This window comes from Bos indicus x Bos taurus, chromosome 2, assembly GCF_003369695.1.
Source record: "Bos indicus x Bos taurus breed Angus x Brahman F1 hybrid chromosome 2, Bos_hybrid_MaternalHap_v2.0, whole genome shotgun sequence".
NCBI lineage: Eukaryota > Metazoa > Chordata > Mammalia > Artiodactyla > Bovidae > Bos > Bos indicus x Bos taurus.
Window position 1 is genome coordinate 30568889 of NC_040077.1, and position 17912 is coordinate 30586800.

At 35.5% G+C, this 17912-nt stretch overlaps 1 protein-coding gene and 1 pseudogene across 4 annotated transcripts in view; one reads left to right on the forward strand and one right to left on the reverse strand.

Annotated features, from left to right (window-relative positions):
- CSRNP3 (cysteine and serine rich nuclear protein 3) overlaps nt 1-17912 on the reverse strand; it is a 203802-nt gene that overhangs the window by 102261 nt on the left and 83629 nt on the right. Inside the window, exon 4 of one of the 4 annotated variants that reach the window (XM_027558862.1) lies at nt 15040-15234. The exons of 1 other annotated variant lie outside the window; for it this stretch is intronic. The gene's annotated coding sequence lies outside the window, so the exon portion shown is untranslated. Of the gene's footprint in view, nt 1-1842; nt 2114-3646; nt 4041-15039; nt 15235-17912 lie in introns of those variants that run through there. 2 more of the 4 variants (XM_027558872.1, XM_027558882.1) reach the window with 2 other exon arrangements.
- LOC113880554 lies at nt 11526-12647 on the forward strand (annotated as a pseudogene).

A 17912-nucleotide genomic window follows, 5' to 3' on the forward strand; every position in this document is an offset into this window, starting at 1 on the left:
TAGAGGGTTGGTAGGTATAAACTCTGGGCATGACCTGAGCTAAAAGTAAAGAGGTTTGCTTTTCAAAATTGTTGGATAAAATATAGTTGACTGTAAGAAAGACTTTATTTGGCTGTTTGAAATACATGTATGCATGTAGTATGTATGCATACATATATAATATATATATCATATATATTATATATAACATATAAATATATAAAATATATGTAAATATGTATTTCAAAACAATTATATACCTATATATAAAACAAAAGTAACCAAATATATTCTTTGGACCAAAGGACAGCATTTTCCATTCAACATAAAAAGGAGCGATTGACTTAAAATATACCCCCTTAAGCTGCAGTCATTACTGAAAGTAACAAATGAGAGTTTAGAAGAAAATGGCAGTTTATTTCTTTTTACAAAACTCATACAAAATATGAGTATCTTTTCCTAATTTAATCTCAGGATCCTAGATAAATGTCAGAATGTCCCCACAGAGAGATAAAGGATGAGAATCTGGCCCTAAATGACTACTATGAAGTGATTTCATAAATATTTAAAATACTTGTCCTTCACTGTTTTAAATGGCCATTCTCTTGTTTTGGTCTGCCCCTCATGCTCCCCGTACCCCATTTTAAAATAACAGATATTAGTGCCAAACTACCAAATCTTGATAATCATTATAATAAAATTAATACCCCCCTTTTTAATGCAAAAGAAAGTAATTATCTAAACATGTGCTAGCTCTTTGTAGGTAAGGTTCATAAAATTCACTCAAAATATCTTAGGCAAATATGAAAGCATAAAGCAATTTCACGACAAAACATTATTTTGCCTCTTCCATCTTTCCAACTTATTTTCATACACATATAACTATAATGTAAACATATAAATATCTGATGCAAATTACAATAACATTTTTCCCCATCAGCATTGTAACTGCTGAATTGATATATTTGAAAATTTTAATGACATAGATAGTCTGATCATGCTGCTTTAATTAAGTTTACTTAAAAATATGCTTTTTAAATAAAAAAGCAATATGAACAATAAAAGTGAGGACACATTTGTTTGGTTCAGGTCAGACTTTACTATGATGTAATCACACATTTTACGAAAGTGTGAAATTTAGTCCATGGAAAAAGACTTTTTTCCTGCCTGTGACATTTATGAGGTTCACTTCACAATCCAGACTTAACTGAAAGGAAAAGTCATAGGAAGCTGAACATGTTGAGTTCAAAATAGCATTATCTAAAAAGTCCCAAAGAAAATTAATAACAATTATGAAAATTAAAGTATTTAAAGGATGCAACCCCCAAATAAGAAATTATTTCTTTGATAACATGTTTAGTAATGAAATACAGAATGAAGACTCTCCAAAATGAACCCTCTCTTAAAAGGAAATGAAAATATAACTTATTGAAACTGTCCTTATGGTATCATGTGGGTTATGAACAAAAGAACTCCATTATTTAGTTCCAGATACCTCACAAGAATCTTAGGTTCTTATTTAAAACAAAATTCTTAAAAATGTGAAAATCCTCTAAAACTTTAAAGTCTTGACATTCAACTAGATGTTTCAACCCAGATACCTCCCTGCAATCAAAAACTTTCTCCAAAATGGAATTATTTAGAATCCTCAATCCAATTTTTTTCTCCCATGACATTATTCCATTGGAACAAAACACCCACGTTTCAAATTGAGACAACATTAAGAAGATTTAATAAACTAGTTAAGGGAAGCTGAAAATCGAGAACACCCTGCCGATTTCCACAATGAATTAAAATAGCCAATCCTCATCGGTGTCTTTTATAGAAATAAAATCAGGCGCATCACGAAATCTGTCACCGTACCTGCGTGCACTTTAAACGACTACGGCACACACGCTGTAAGATCTTCACTCTGAGACATAAAGCACACTTCATGTAACTGCTGCAAAACACTGCTGCAGAGGAGCCCAGTGCATTTTTTTCGGGCAACTGATCCAGCTTTCCACCAGCCCTGTGACCTTTGAACTCCCTTCTGCCCCCCCTCCTCTCGCTTCTGCAGTCAAAGCCTCGGAGCTGGTCTCATTTGCATAAGGCTCGGGCAGCCCTCCAGCAGCTGAAACGGAATGCTGGGTAAGGAATTGTGGAACTGCAGTTCTGCCAGAATACCTGAATCACCCGAGAACTGGAATCCGCGATAGGGGGTGGGCACCGACTGCGCCGGGCTGCCCGCATCACAGCCCCACCCCCAGCCCCCCTTGTCTATTAATGTATAAGTGTTTTTAACTCTTTGTTTTAGAGTCCTGCTTTCCCCTTCCCCACCAAAAAGAAGCTGTCAGCAGCGACTATGGTAACCAAGGAAACCCAAATAGTCAAATACTTCATTTAAATACATGTGGAAGGCCAATTTAAAATTTTCATTAACTCCTCTTGTTTTTGAAACATAGCTATTTTTCCCCCCTTGGAAGGCACAGTGCACGCATAATCAGGAACACAGGATATTTCTTTTTGTTGTGGTTTAAACAGCATCTTACAGGCATTGAGTACATGAAGTCACTGTGGTAATTCTATAAAATGTTAAATGCGCCCTAGTGCCTTAAGATCATCCTAAATGATGTCCGAGAAATTAATTGTAAAGAATTTAGGTCCCACGATGCCTTTAAAACAACACAGCAGTAAAAATGTGGAGCAAAGTTAAACTATGTGTTTTGATCTAAAGATTCATGCAGCAGTAACGCTTGTCTCTCTTTGGCAGAGATGTTCAGTGTTGTGCTATTATTTGCTAGAGTTATTTCTTCCCTTGTCTTCCTACACACAGCAGTCTCTCTATTTAAAACACAAACTCTCTTGCTCCTAAACCTAAGAAGTGATTATTTTCTAGGTACAGAAGGTCATGTATACATATTTTTATAAATACCCATGAAGGCACATATTCTTTTCTAAATGGTGAGTCAATGGAAGTATGCATCATCACATAATTAATCCATTCTTCTTTTTAAAATTAAGCTAATTTGTTTTCTCCTTTAATGAGTGAGTAATATTTAGGAAATAAAAGGTTTAATGCAATAAAGAAATATAACATGAAAAATAAAAGGCACACAACAGATTAATATAGATATATGCTATTTTATACTTAAATATAAAATGCATTGTTCTGGGAGATAGCAGTATTAACATTTCAAAATTTTCTTGGTTTTAAAATTTGTTATTTAAATAATTAACTATGTTAAATCTCTTGTAGTACACTGAAAGATATCAATAAATTTTGAATGCTATATCATCCAATTCATAAAACACAAACTATTGCAGTACAGAATTTTTTAATCCTGGAAAAATAAATGTGAAGATTTTTATTTGAGCTATTTGTTAGTATTCTGCCATATGTTATTTCTGCATTATAGAAGGTTAGAAATTACTGAATGATTTTTTTAACCCATAAATTTTTAAATAGGATAAATAACTTTTCAGTTTACTATAATCATATAAACATTTCTCTATCACATCTGACTACATCAGCCATTTAATTGAGTTGGGTCAATTCAAGTGCATCCTTCTATTACACACTGTAAATATCTTGCAAAGTTTTTAAGGCAAAATGCACATCAGCCCATCCTAATTTAAATCCAATCAAACACAAGGAAGTGTTGGAGTAATTTATAAAATCACTGACCTGTTCAAATAGCTGTAGTCTTAGTCCTTGCACTCTTTTTTCCTTAGAATCCAAAATAAATTGATTAACATTTTCTAATGTGTGTCAGCATCACCGAAGGCACTGTTCTTCCTGGTTCAGCGGAATCTTCTGAAATTTGCCAGCCCTGTGTTTTATTGCTGGTACCGTATGCTTTATTGTTCAGCGACAAGAGCTTCACTCTGCACAAAGACTCATTACCTACTGCTTGCTGCACGGCATCAGCCTCACTGAGGCTGCCTATATGTGATCACATGGGAGTTTTGTCTGAGAAAGCCAGGCATGCCACTGACTTCACTGTGTCTATGGATATTTTTATCAGCTGAGGTCTGCTAGGAGGAAGGAATAACAGATTAGGGAGCTGCTCTAAGTCATTAATGCAGCACAACTTATGGAAATCCCTTCACAAGATTTTTTTATTATTATTATAGAAAACATTTGAGCAGGAATTCAAAAGAAGTTCACTAGATTTCATTTTAATAGGAGGCTGGAAAATAATTTAAGGAAGGGGAACTAAGGAAAAAGCTGTTTCCCACCTTTTGCTTTCTGAAAGTACTTTTGTACAAATGTTATTAAAGAACCTTACTGAACTGAATGATTTGACAGTATGTTTAACCTTTAGATTGCTGGTGTTTCTTTTTCTTGGTTGTTTTCTAAAGGATAAGTCACTGTTTCCCTCAAAATTGCCTCAATGAAAATCTCAGTCACTAATAGATACGACATATGAATAAAAAGAGATGTTCTAATTACTTTTGATAAAGTAGATGAGAGAGTGGGTGTCTTTTATTGATGTATATAAGTGAGGTAGATGATTAATTTATCTTCTCAAAAGATGACACATTCCTAGAAGAGCTGACTTAAAAGAACAATGAAGATTTCAATTTAAAGATCTAAAGGGCATGTGGTTCATATTAATTCTTAAAATCGCAGTAACTTATTTTAGACAGCTTACCTCAATAAAGCATATGGTTTACCTTATCTGATTTCAGTGTTAACAAGTAGTTTCAAAGCTGACTACTCAACATTTATAGTAAATTTTCTTCTATGTAAATATTGAATTAATACATGTACATATATACACATAGGTATAGTCAGATTATCTTTCCAAAGTACATTTTAAAATAATTACCTAAAATTATTTCTCAAAATTTGAAAATGGATAGTGGATTTCCAAATGAAAAAGCTATTTAATAATTGGAAGTTGATGAAAAAATAAACTTCTTATCTCTTTAATAATCTAAATTGAATTGGTAATTGAAAGCTTGTTTCTTGTTAATCTCAATGGAAATCTTAGGACAAATACATGCAATGTGCAACAAAGAGCACAGAAGTAAAAGTCAGAAACACCATACATAAATATCAGAAAATAAAATTTTCTGTACAGTTAGATATATGGAACATTTTAATAATGCCTGTAAGTAATATAGTAATCCTAAAAATAGTAAATCTATATACCTGTTTAAACTTTTCATTAATGAGAAGTTATTTTTTGGAAATAATTATAACTTAAAATTTTTTTGTGTCAGCTGAAATTTTAAAAAATAATTTAAAGCCAAAATAGGCATGTGTGGCTAAATAGCCAGTCTCTAAATATGATGATTTAACATCATTCTTTATAATATTTTTTGTAGTGTTAACATTGATTTAGAATGTTTCATGACTTAAATAAATGTCTTTTCATGGATTTTTCTTAACCTTGAAAAAATATTCAGATATGTTTCAAATGCCACCATTTTAATGTATTTGTTCCAAAATGCTCATGTTCATTTTCCCCTGCAAACAAGAGATGCGCTAAAGCTAGAAAACCTTGGGGCATTAAAAGAAAAAGGAAAACAAGGGTTTCTGGCTTATAGTGTAATTCTGGGTTCTTAAAGATATGCATATTGTAGCTAATATCTTTGATGATGTCATCATGTTAATGTACAAGGAAATAAACAAAAGGCAGCCATTTTTCTGTTACTGCATCACTTCAAAAACAGTGAAATAAAATGGTCGCCAAATGGAAAAAAAGAATCAGCAGAAAACTAAGTTACTTTCAAATTTTGGGGAGAGGGAGGGGCAAAGGTTGTGAAGTTAAAAATAAAAATCTATATGTATGAATTTTGTATGAATGTATGTAAAGAAATAATTTATAATAAGAAAGAACTGTATAAATACAAGGGATATAGATATAGAAAGCAGTTTAAACAAATTATCAGTAAAATAATATCTCCAATGGAAAGACTATAGTCTGTAAACAATGTATTAAATGTAAAAGCTTATGAAATTCATTAATGTTGAAAAAGGTATTTAAAAATGGACAACAGAGTTGGAAAGATCTAGAAAAAACAAAATGATCATGAAACAGTAATAAGCTTCCCAGGTCTACTATTGTCTTAAATGACCTTGGTGAATTATTCTATCATCTTATGCCTTATTTGTCAAGTCTGCAAAATAGGAACAGAAAAATCTTTGGAAAACATATCATGGAAATAAATAGCAATATTTTTATACTTCAGTTCTCTAAGTAAGTTTTAACCAAGCATTGTCAACTAATATTAGTAAAGTAAGGAGAAACAATGTAAAATTCTAATGAATAGTTGAGAATTTTTAAATGCATTTTCCTAATAGCAGAGATTAACAGTTCTAGTAAGTAGATAGGACTTTCTGAAACAAGAGGTGATTTTTCCCTAATACCTGCAGAAAATAAACTAGAAATGAATTTAGTAAGTAATTTGAATGAATCTCAAAATTGCCTCAGGATTAAAACAAATTACAAAATATACCCATCCTTGCAATCAAAATTCTGTTACTTGGTCAGGGACATGACAAGAGAATTGCAGCAGAGTTTCTGATTCTCACACAATGAACAGCAATGCCTCTGCTTATATAACAGGTTCATCAGCCAAGAGTTCTTTACATTTGAAATTACCAGAGAAACACAAGATCACAGCTTAAAGAAGGAAATTCCATCCAAGATTAAAAGAAAATTTTAATTTGCTTTGTATATGAAAAGCTGTGAATTCAAAAAAGATATGTCAATTCTTATTATTGACTCTTACTAGCTTGACTTCTCTCTAATGACAAAGAGGCATAATAGAATCATTTTGTTTGCCCCTTTTTTCTACAAAATAACTAAAGCTTGTCAGAAGTAATCCAGAATGTTTGCTATCCAATTCATTCAGTTACTTGGATATAGACACGCCAAGTGAATGGTCCCTTGAAAATTCTACTGCATGAAGAAAGATGAAGATTAACAGATACCATCACCTGCATTAACTAGAACCGTATTAATTGGCATGTACATACACACACACACACTGGCATATACCAGTATGTCATGTTAGATGTACCCTTGATAAGGCTGGATTTTCAAGTTACCTTCACCCTTCTTTATAGTACATTCAAAGAAGTCAATAAGTTGGCCACGTCAATGTCAAAATCCAGGACTAACTCAATTCATTTCAACAAACATTTGAGAGTTTACTATGTACTAAGCTTGAGAGAGTTGCTAGGGATATAAAAATGAAAAATACACCATACCCAAGAAGATTATAATCTATCTAGCTAAAAAATAAAAGTTGCTCAGCAAGTTATGGGAGGAGTAGTACAGCAGAGATATGTTTTCTTAAGTTTGACTATTTTATTGACTTAACAGGTATTTTAGGTACAATGAATATAATTTCTTTTCAATATTGTTTCATAAAATCAGAAAATCATTTATCAAATATCATATCTAGATGTCTATACCTATATATATAACATGTAATAGCTACATATTCCTGCGGTATCCTTCTCATCAAAAGGTTGAATTTCATTTCCCTTGTCTTCATTCTAAGTTAGCCTTAATGATTTGCTTAACCAATAGAGGCTGCACAAGTGATGTTTTGGAGATTCCAAGGTTAGGTCCTAAGAAACTATAAAGCTTCCACTCCAGCTCTTGGAGTCTCTTGAGTCTTCCAGGAGCCTTGAGTTGCCATGTGAGATGAATAACTACAGTAAGACTGTCACAAAGAAGCCAGATAGTAGCACTGTGATCAAATGATCTGAACTGAGCCCAGGATTCTGGCCATTCCTGATGCCTAACCCATAGGTAAAGCCATCGTGGACCCTCCAAATCTACCTATCCACCAAAGGTGTATCGTGAAGTTACCCTAGTTGTTACTATGGGGCAAGAATTGCTGAGCTGACTTTTTCTCAAATTCTTGTCCTAAATAATTCAAAAGATGTAATAAAATGGTTGCTGTTTTAGGCACTAAGTGTTGTGGTAGTTACTCAGATATTGATAACTGGAACGTATTTATATGTGTGGGACAGAGACAACATAATAAACATAAAAGTACAAGAAAGGGCAATCATATATATATATATATGTATATATATATATATACATACACACACACACACACAAATACATATATATATATACACATACATGTTTCCCAAGGAGTGCTAGTGGTAAAGAATCCATCTACAATGCAGGAGACTTAAGAGACAGGAGTTTGATCCCTGGGTTGGGAAAAGCCCCTAAAAGAGGGCATGACAACGCACTCCATTATTCTTGCATGGAGAATCCCATGGACAGAGGAGCCTGGTGGGCTACAGTCTATAGGGTTACAAAGAGTTGGACACGACTGAAGTGAATTAGCACTCAAACATTCAGTGAAATGGATGAATTTAATGGATTCATTAAAAGAAAATACAATTTGGGAGGGTGGAGAAAAAAGCAAAAAAAAAAAAAGAGCGTGTCCAAGCCCATGAGGACTGAGTTATTTAAGACGATTGTATTGCAGGAATGGGATATCTGAACAGAGAAGAGATTGCTTCACTAGCCAGAAGAAAAGGGAATTCCCAGTAATGGTACTTTGGGAAAAACCCAGAAACAGGGGCAATAGCTTTACTATAAAAAGAGGAACTTTGAGGAAGTTTGGGTGGCAGGAGATTTAGGCATGTGCTGGGAGGCTAAAAGAGAAAAAAGGAAGTCTGGTGCCCCTGCTTGGAGTGTGATGAAGCTTGAAGTGCAGAGATTTTTGCAACATAGGAGACACTGGGAAGTGACCAAGGCATAGAAAAGGAGGTGTGGTTAAAGTGATGAATAAGGAAAGCAATGTAGGCAGGAGAGGAGCAAGGCTGCAGGCAGTCTTAGGAAGAGGAGATACGAAGAAATGATGAAACCCTGGCAACTGAGGAATGGAGAGAAAGGAATTCATCATAAAGAAAGAAGGAATTTTAAATTGGTTGGATCAGCCAAGCTCTCTGATTTATTGCATTAAATTCAACAGTTCTGTGATTTAGTTACAAATTATATATGACCAGTAAAGAGCATCTAACGAGCTTTGTTAGACAGATTTAGTAATTTCATGGGTAGTTTGATTTGTATTGGCCTCAGTTTGTCCACTTTCAAATATTGTGAAAATTGGTTTACATCAGATTTTGTTAACATTGTGTTTGGGAGCTTACAAAAGACTATAAAACAACAGGATCTTCCTTAAATAGATAGAGTACATAGAGGAGACCACTTATGTTTCTTTCTGCTATTTGATTCCTAACTTGGGAAAATAAAAATATGTCTTAATTCTACAAAGAGTAAAAAGGTAGATACTTTTGGATAATTCAGACTAAGACAAAATATGCCCCTCCACACCCCAGGAAACTACACACCATCACCTATCAAAATATACAAGTCTACTAGAGCTATATTTTTCTGATTCTTCTATTTGGATACTAGACTACCAAAGTAGCAGATGTTAGGTTAAGCAGCCAGTGAACAGCCATGCAGAATGATGCAGGTTAAATGGTAGGTATTGCTATAATTGCTCTGCTGCATATACAATATGTACATAAATCATCTGAACATGGCTGCAAAGAAGTCTTTATGCAAAGTGACCCAGAGAAGAAAGTATCCAGGTTTCCCCCTACCCTTCATTTTCTTTATCAGCACAAAGGCATAGAAAACAGCATTTATCCAGAGAAAAGAGTAAATGAAGCAAATATCCTCTCTGAGAACACAAAGGATACATTTATTTCTTAGTGACCACCAACTTTGATTATAAAGATTTCTTTTTATGCTGAATTAGATGTCCAACATGGGACCAAAAATATGGAACTGGGCAGGTAAGAAAAGAAAAAGAAAAAAATAATAATTTAATAGGACCAGTGGCTTTTCCATATCAATGGGAAGGTTATATCATAACTGGAAGAACTATCAGTGGTAAAGAATCTGCCTGCCAATACAAGGAGACACAGGACATGGGGGTTCAATCCCTGGGTCAGAAAGATCCCCCGGAGAAGGAAATGGCAACCCGCTCCGGTATTCTTGCCTGGGAAATCCCATGGACAGAGGAGCCTGGCAGACTACAGTCTGTAGGGTCTCAAAGTCAGACATGACCAAGTGACTAAGCATGCACACAAAAGAGCTGTGACACTGCTTTGGGGTTCAAGACACAGGAAGGAGTTTCTTATATTTTATTTCACTAACACAAGTCTATAGGTACTTGACTAGATTGAATCTACTCTGATTTATATGAAAGAAAGAAGAAAGAAAGTGAAGTCGCTCAGTTGTGCCTCTTTGCAACCCCATGGACAGTAGCCTGCACGAAGCTCCTCTGTCCAAGGGATTTTCAAGGCAAGAGTACTGGAGTGGGTTACCATTTCCTTCTCCAGGGAATCTTCCCAACCCAGGGATTGAACTCATGTCTCTTGCATTATAGACAGACAATTTACTGTCTGAACCACCAGGGAAGTCCCTGATTTATATGAGACACACAGAAATAGTTTTAGCATATTATTTACCTGAGTTCATTCATTCATTCACATATTCATTTTCCATTCACTGATTACTATATGCTCAGAATCTGATTCAGTGCTCTGACAGGTTAAAGAGATGAATAAGTCACAGGCAGCAAGCTAAGTGGTTTTCCATCTAGAGGGAGGGACCTATATAAAGAAATAGATACAACATAATGGGATATATCCTCTAATTGAAAAATGTATAAGAACATAAAGACAGGAGTGAATAAGCTATATAAAAATAGCTAATAGTTATCAAGTACTTAACTAAGACTGAAGTGTTTTATTTTACACATATAAACTGACTCTTATAACAACTGCAACAAGCCTATGAGGTAAGTTACTTTTACCATCTCCATTTCATTGATGAGAAAACTAAGGAATAGGCTAGTTAAGTGACTTGTTAAGTGACTTGTCAGTTAAGTGACTGACAGTCAGTATCCAAACCCAGATAGTATAACTTTAATGCAGTGTGTCTCTACTGCTATCATGTTACTTGAGATAGTCACAAGTGGGCTTCATAGAAGAGGTGATATGGAAGATGAATCTTAAGGGATGAGTAAGAGTTCTGTGGAAAAGGAGAAGAGTATTCTGGGCAGAAGAGCTAAAATATATACAGAGTCTGAGGCATGACTAATGTATATATGGAAGAAATTAAAAACTTTACTGTGAAAATGGTAAGTTTATTTGATCTTGATATGGGGTTGTGCATTTGTAATGCTGGCTTATTTGGAATTCAACTAAGAATCAGTTTGTACTCCTAGGGGATGTAAAAATTGCTCGACTACATCTATGTTTTGTTATTAGATGACTCAGAAGAATGAATTGGAGAGAGGGTCTGGAAAAAAAGGACACCAAATGAGACAGTTGAAATACCCAATAGGAAAAGGTTACAAAGCTATGAATGAAGGCTGTAGCAGCCCTAGTTATGGAAAGGAAAGATACTAAGGAAGTAAGTCAGCAGATACTTAGGTGGGAATGAGGGGGAACCCTGAATCCAGGATTTTTTATTTGGGGCACAGCATGGATGATGATATCAGTAACCAATGTTAGAAATACAGAGGAAATCTTTTCATGCCTAGGGCAGCCATGACTTGTGGTGAAACGTGTAGCAGCTCCAGAGCATGGCATGCTGGATATACTGACTGGTGTGTTTGCTCCTTATTCAGCTACCAATCCCCATAAGCTGAGGGAATGTTTCCCCCAAGTTATTTTCCTAAGGAACAGGCTTAAGTATGCCCCAACAAAGGATGAAGTAGAGAAGATCTGCATACAGAATTTCGTTAAGATTGATGGCAAGGTCCACATTGATACAACATACCCTGCTGATTTTATGGATGTCATCAGCATTGACAAGACTGGAGAGAATTTTCCTCTGATCTATGACATCAGGGACTGCTTTGCTCTTCATCATATTACACCTGAGGAGGCCAAGTATCAGTTGTAGAAAGTAAGACAGATCTTCATGGGCACAAAAGGAATCCCTCATCTGGTGATCCATGATGCTCACACTATCTGTACCCTGAATTCCTCATCAAGGTAAATGACATCATTCAAATTGATTTGAAGACTGCAAATATTACTGATTTCATCAAATTTAACACTGGCAACCTGTGGAGGTACCAACTTGGGAAGAGTTGCTATGATCACCGACAGGGAGAGACATCATGGTTCTTTTGATGTAGCTCATGTAAAAGATGCTAATGGCAACAGCTTTGCCATCCAGCTCTCCAACAATTTTGTTATTGGCACAGGCAACAGAACATGGATCTCTCATCCTCGTGAAAGGGTATCTGCCTCAGCATTCCTGAGGAGAGAAACAAGAGATTGGCAGCCAAACAGAGCAGTGTATAAAATGATCTCTAGGTGACATGACTCTCAAAGTCTTTGTACTTAATTAAAGATATGGAGCCAGTCAGTGGTAAACACTGAATGCCTAAAATGCACCCAGAAAAAGTACAGGCCCTAAGAACACAAGGATTCCATTCTGAGTGTTCAGTGCCTGGCAGAGGAGTTCACAGACAAAATCAATTACCCAGATATACATTTCTCTCCATTCTCTCAGTGGCCTGATTAAAGGTAAAGAAAGCACAATCAACTTCACAATCAAACTTCAAATCTGGAATAGCATTAATTGAACTTAACTGTGATACTCATATAAGGAAACTATATAAAAGTGTTCTATGCAGACTAAGATCATGGTCCAGATCACAAAATCTACCTCAATGCTTTATATTAATCATACAACATGAAGACATACAAAAAATAAATTAGATTTCTCCTTTAGGCAGGTGTTTTAATGAGCTTAATCCCGAGGCTTGCTATTAATGCTAGTGACTGACTTCTTTGAAATGAGGAATGCGTTTTCTTTCCTATTCATATAGTCAGCTTCCTGTTTAGTATTCATTATTCATATCTATTTTTATCAAAGAGCACTATTACATGAAACCATGATCCAAGCATGTTTGGCTCTAATTTTTAACTCTCCAGGGAAGGAAATTATACACCCTTATTGTACTGGTATATAATTGACTTTCTTGGTGGCTCAGACAGTAAAGAATCTGCCTACAATGCAGGAGACCTGGGTTCAATCCCTGGGTTGGGAAGATCCTCTGGAGAAGGGAATGGCATCTCACTCCAGTATTCTTGCCTGGAGAATTCCATGGACAAAGAAGCCTGACGGGTCCATGGGGTCGCCAAGAGTTGGACACGACTGAGAGACTAAAACACACACACACACACACACACACACAATTGTGATATACACATGTGATCAGAGTATATATGTGTTCCTTTGTATTAGACAGTGGTGTTATTTAATTCGGGTTATCAGGCTAAAGCACTTTTCACACCTATCTTAATTTGGAACATCAACATGCCATTGAAGAAAAGCCATCAGTCTTGCAAATAAATAGTAAAAAAGACTTTTGATCACAGTCTCATTTAAACTGTCTAGATATTCTAAGAATTTCTTACCTTGGATTAAGAATAGAAAGAACTGTAAATACATTTTATCTGAATACTGTGACTCCTGAGGGATTCCTGGGTGACTCCTGATAACTTTAGCTGACAACCAGGGATACCACAGCTATTGCTACTCTTTTGAAGCTAAAGCAAGATTTTAATCTTTGCCTCTTTAATTGCTGATAGTTATCTACGTGTATGCTGTCACTTCAGTCGTATTTAACTCTTTGCAACCCTTAGACGGTAGCCTGCCAGGCTCCTCTGTTCATGGGCTTCTCCAGGCAAAACTACTGGAGTGAGTTACCATGCCCACCTCCAGGGTATCTTCCCGACCCAGGGATCGAACCTGCATCAGCTGCATTGGCAGGCAGATTCTTCACACCAGAGCCACCTGGGAAGCCTGGTAGTGATTGACCGTTGTTGCTGCTGTTACTCAGTCACAAAGTCATGTCCTACTTTTGGCAACCCTTAGGACAGTAGCCCACCAGGTTCCTCTGTCTATGAGATTTCCCAGGCAAAAATACTGGAGTGGGTTGCCATTTCCTTCTCCAGGGGATCTTCCTAGACCAGGGATTGAACCTGCATCTCCTGCAGTGGCAAGCGGATTCTTTACCACTGAGTCACCTATGTGGGAAGCCCATATTTATCTGTGAAACACGGGAATTATGATGACTGAGACAAAATTGGGCATTATATTGCTACCATTTCCCAGCCATGCACAGTGAGGTGACTTTAATGTGGTCTACTGATGCTTATTACATTGTGTCTGTACAGTATCACTTTGACCAGGAAGCCTATGACTACATTATTTCACGTCCCCTTTATTTATTTATTTTTTCCCTTTGCTTTAATTTACTATATATTATAGCCACCCTGAAACCAGGTGGAAGCAATAAATTTAAGACTTAATAAACTACAAGTATTACATTATTACTTATTACATATATGTAATTAATATTAATACTTATTACGTATTACATATTTATCAATGTCATAGAATGTCATATAGCCATTAAAGTCAGCATTATGACTATATAAAAATATAAATGTTTAAAAGATAATAACTAGTGAAGAAATTTACCAGAAATATAAACAAACATGATTACAACTAAAATGTATAAAGAAGACTGGTGAGGAATTAAAGGAATTTAGGGATTATGTACGAGTTTAAAACAATATACACATTGCAAGTTCAGTGTTTTAAGCATAGGATAGTTAGAAAAGTAGAATCAAAATCATAAAAAATAGTTATCTCTTGGACATCAAGTAATAAGTGATTTTGATTTTTGACTTTGGCTTTTTCTAAGTTTTATAAGTGTTCTGTTGCCTGTTACTGATACAATGAAAAATTAATGATATTATCATTTTTATATTAAAATTATGTTAAATTAATTTAATTGTAGAAAAAGAATTTAAAATTAAGGCTATTGTTCAAACAATTTTAACTGCTGTGATTTTAAGCCTTCAGATATCAAGGAAATTGAACTCTGCCTCCACACTCCACCCTTGGGCTGGATTTGACACAATGCATCTGGTCTACCAGGTTTTTCAAAGATGTGATTTTTTTTCATTGATGAACAGATTCCTTTTCAACATTTTCTTCAAGCAACTACACACTGTGTGTGCTGTTTTTCGTGGCTCACCTTTGAGGTACTGCAAGAATGGTCACGTGTCCACTCCCAGGCCTTCTCTCAGGGGCAGTGAACCAGAATGGGTGACTAGAGGTGGCACAAGAAGTCTCAGTTCTGAATGAGCTGCTGAGCCTTACATTATGATACATTATTTTACTTGCCTGGAGGAGGTGATTGTTGTTTCACATGCAGGAGAAGGTAAGGGCCCTAGAGTAAGAGATACATGTTTAAATTGGAAGAAGATGTTGGGATGAAAAATAAAAAATCTATAGCTGGGCATTATGTAGTTCTAGTTGAAACTCAACAGCAGAAAAATTGGAAAGCCTGGGGTAAAAGCATCTAATTGGGAAAATATTAATGTATTCATACAAAATATTCCTTATGCATGAGAGTTCTGGAAAACAAATGCCCAGCTATTTAACTCTGGCTTTCTTGCTATCCCAGAGAGACATGATGCTAGAACTTATGAACCTAATATCCCATCATCAGTTTTGTTACAGTTAATCATATACTGCAAAAGTATAACATACTTGGGGAGTTTCCCAGGCAACAATTTGAGGGGTGACTTTTAATCTGCAATGACCCATAAATCTTTGGAGATAAATAGGAGACTCTGGAATAGAAGCCCATCCTCGGTCCACAGGCCAGTATTAACTGAGAGATGGTTCTCTGGCTCCTTATTCTCTCTTCTTTCCTTCATCAATCAACTCTTGCTCACCCTTTAAGACTTAGCTCAAAATTGCCTTCCCTTTAAAACCTATCTCCATATCCCTTGTGCACAGAAAGAAAAGGCCATTCCTTTCTCTCTCTTTCACATGTCTTCACTTATTACTCTACTATCCACCTTACAATATCATACTGTAGTAATGTGTTTGCATTTCTAGAAAGATAACAATAAAGTGGGATCTCAAAGATAAAGGCTCCACATTATTCACATTTATATCTTTAGTGCGTCCCACAAGACTTTCACGCTGGGGGATGCTCAATGCTGTTGAACAAGTTGTTGCAAAAGTGTTTTTAGAATATAGACATAAAATGTACACAAGATTTTAGATAGCTGTCTTTAGAATATTTGATAACACTGGTAACACACAGGTTGCTATTCAGAGGACAGAATTATTGTTTAATACCAGCTTCCAGTTTGTGTTTTCTGAGCTTGTCTCAATAGAAAACAGATGAAAAGCTGGAAAGATTGTGCACACTTCCTCCTCTCACCCATCACAACAGGGTTATGAGAATTGGATCGGACAGGATATCTTGCAATTTCTCTCTTCTAGTAGCTGTTCCACAGCTGATAACACATTTTCAGCCTTGTTAAAAATTTCTCCAATGGATAAAACTTCTTGGGCCTTTTCCTCAAGTACCAATCATCATTACTATCCCCTTTGCCAACAATTTTTCTCCCTTCCCTCCTTTTCTTCTAAATACAGAAGAGATATGCTTCAACTGTTGCTATGTCCAAGAGCGGGGCCTGTGATTTTGCTTGTACTTGTTTGCCTAATGTGATCTCTTTGAAGTCAGAGGTCAGTTTCTTTCAGAGTACGGACACTTGCACATCAAGAGGTATTCAGGCTTTGCTAATGGGCCTTAACAAACATGTCACATTTCAGCTCAACACGTCTGCCAATATGTAAGCCATTTCAAGAACACTTTTTCTGTCAACAGAAGCTTTCTGTCAATTCATGACATGTGTTAAATGAAAGTATGTTAGATAGACTAAAATGTCCACACAGTAATAGTACATACAGAAGAGCTTTGTATTTATATTCGTTCAGCATTAAGTTCACAAGACTCTAACGGTCATTAACATAAGAAATGCTTATTGAGACATTGATTGATGATGAGAACCCCCTCCCCCATCCAACCTACAGCAGATGGGCCAGAAGGAAAAAGGGTTTACAAAGTAGAAATTTCTTACTCCGTTTTTGTTTATTGCAACTGTCTATTCTTTCCTCTTAAGGCAAGGGACATACTGTGCTGTAAAAAACAGTGAGATTTCGTTTAGTTGTAGAGAATTTCATAGGACCAAAGAGATTATAAGGTGACCTGTATTGCAACAATTTTGTAAACGTTGCTGCTAAATTTATAGAAAAAATTACAATTTTATAATATTTGCAGAGAGAATAAAACCCAAAAGGTTGCAGTGAATATATTGCCAAAATTGAAATGACTTTTTACTGAATATCAAGAGCACAGAATAAACAGAAATATCATTATTAAATTGGAAAAGTAAGAAATCATTCTTGGAGAGAAAGAAAAAATATTTCAACCATTCTCCCTTTCTGAGTCCAATTTCATATGGCCTTTTGAGGGGGTTGGGTTGTGCTGGGTAACTTGAATTTATTCAACCTTTTGATGGACTTGAATTTTCTCCTGAGATGTTTTAAACATTTCTTTCATCCTCAAGTAGCCATGCAAGAAAGAAGCACCACTTGTAACTTTATCCCATTTTACTGATGGGAAAAGTAAGACATAAATATTTCAAGGGACCATTTTCTTAGTTTAGACTAATGCTCTTTTCAGTCAAGCCCTCTGGCTTTTTATTATTTAACTACAGAAATGTATTTGACAAGCAACAGTCCTTAGTAACTAATATAAGGAATTAAAGTCTTTCTTTTTATATGTTAGATAAATGGATAGTATTTAAAGGGATGCTTCCTGTTCCTAAATGCACTATATGAAAGTGGACAGCTAGAGCCAAATATAAAAATAATAGCATTTTTTGCTTCTCAAAAGTTTAAGCTTCAGTGAGCCAAATCATATCATAGACACCAGTGAAACAGTTTAGAGATTGAAGACAAATCACGAATGGAGTAGATCTGCAAGCCAAGCACATAACGGGAAAATGTCTGGTTTGCCATACGGACCTGAATTTCATATCTGAT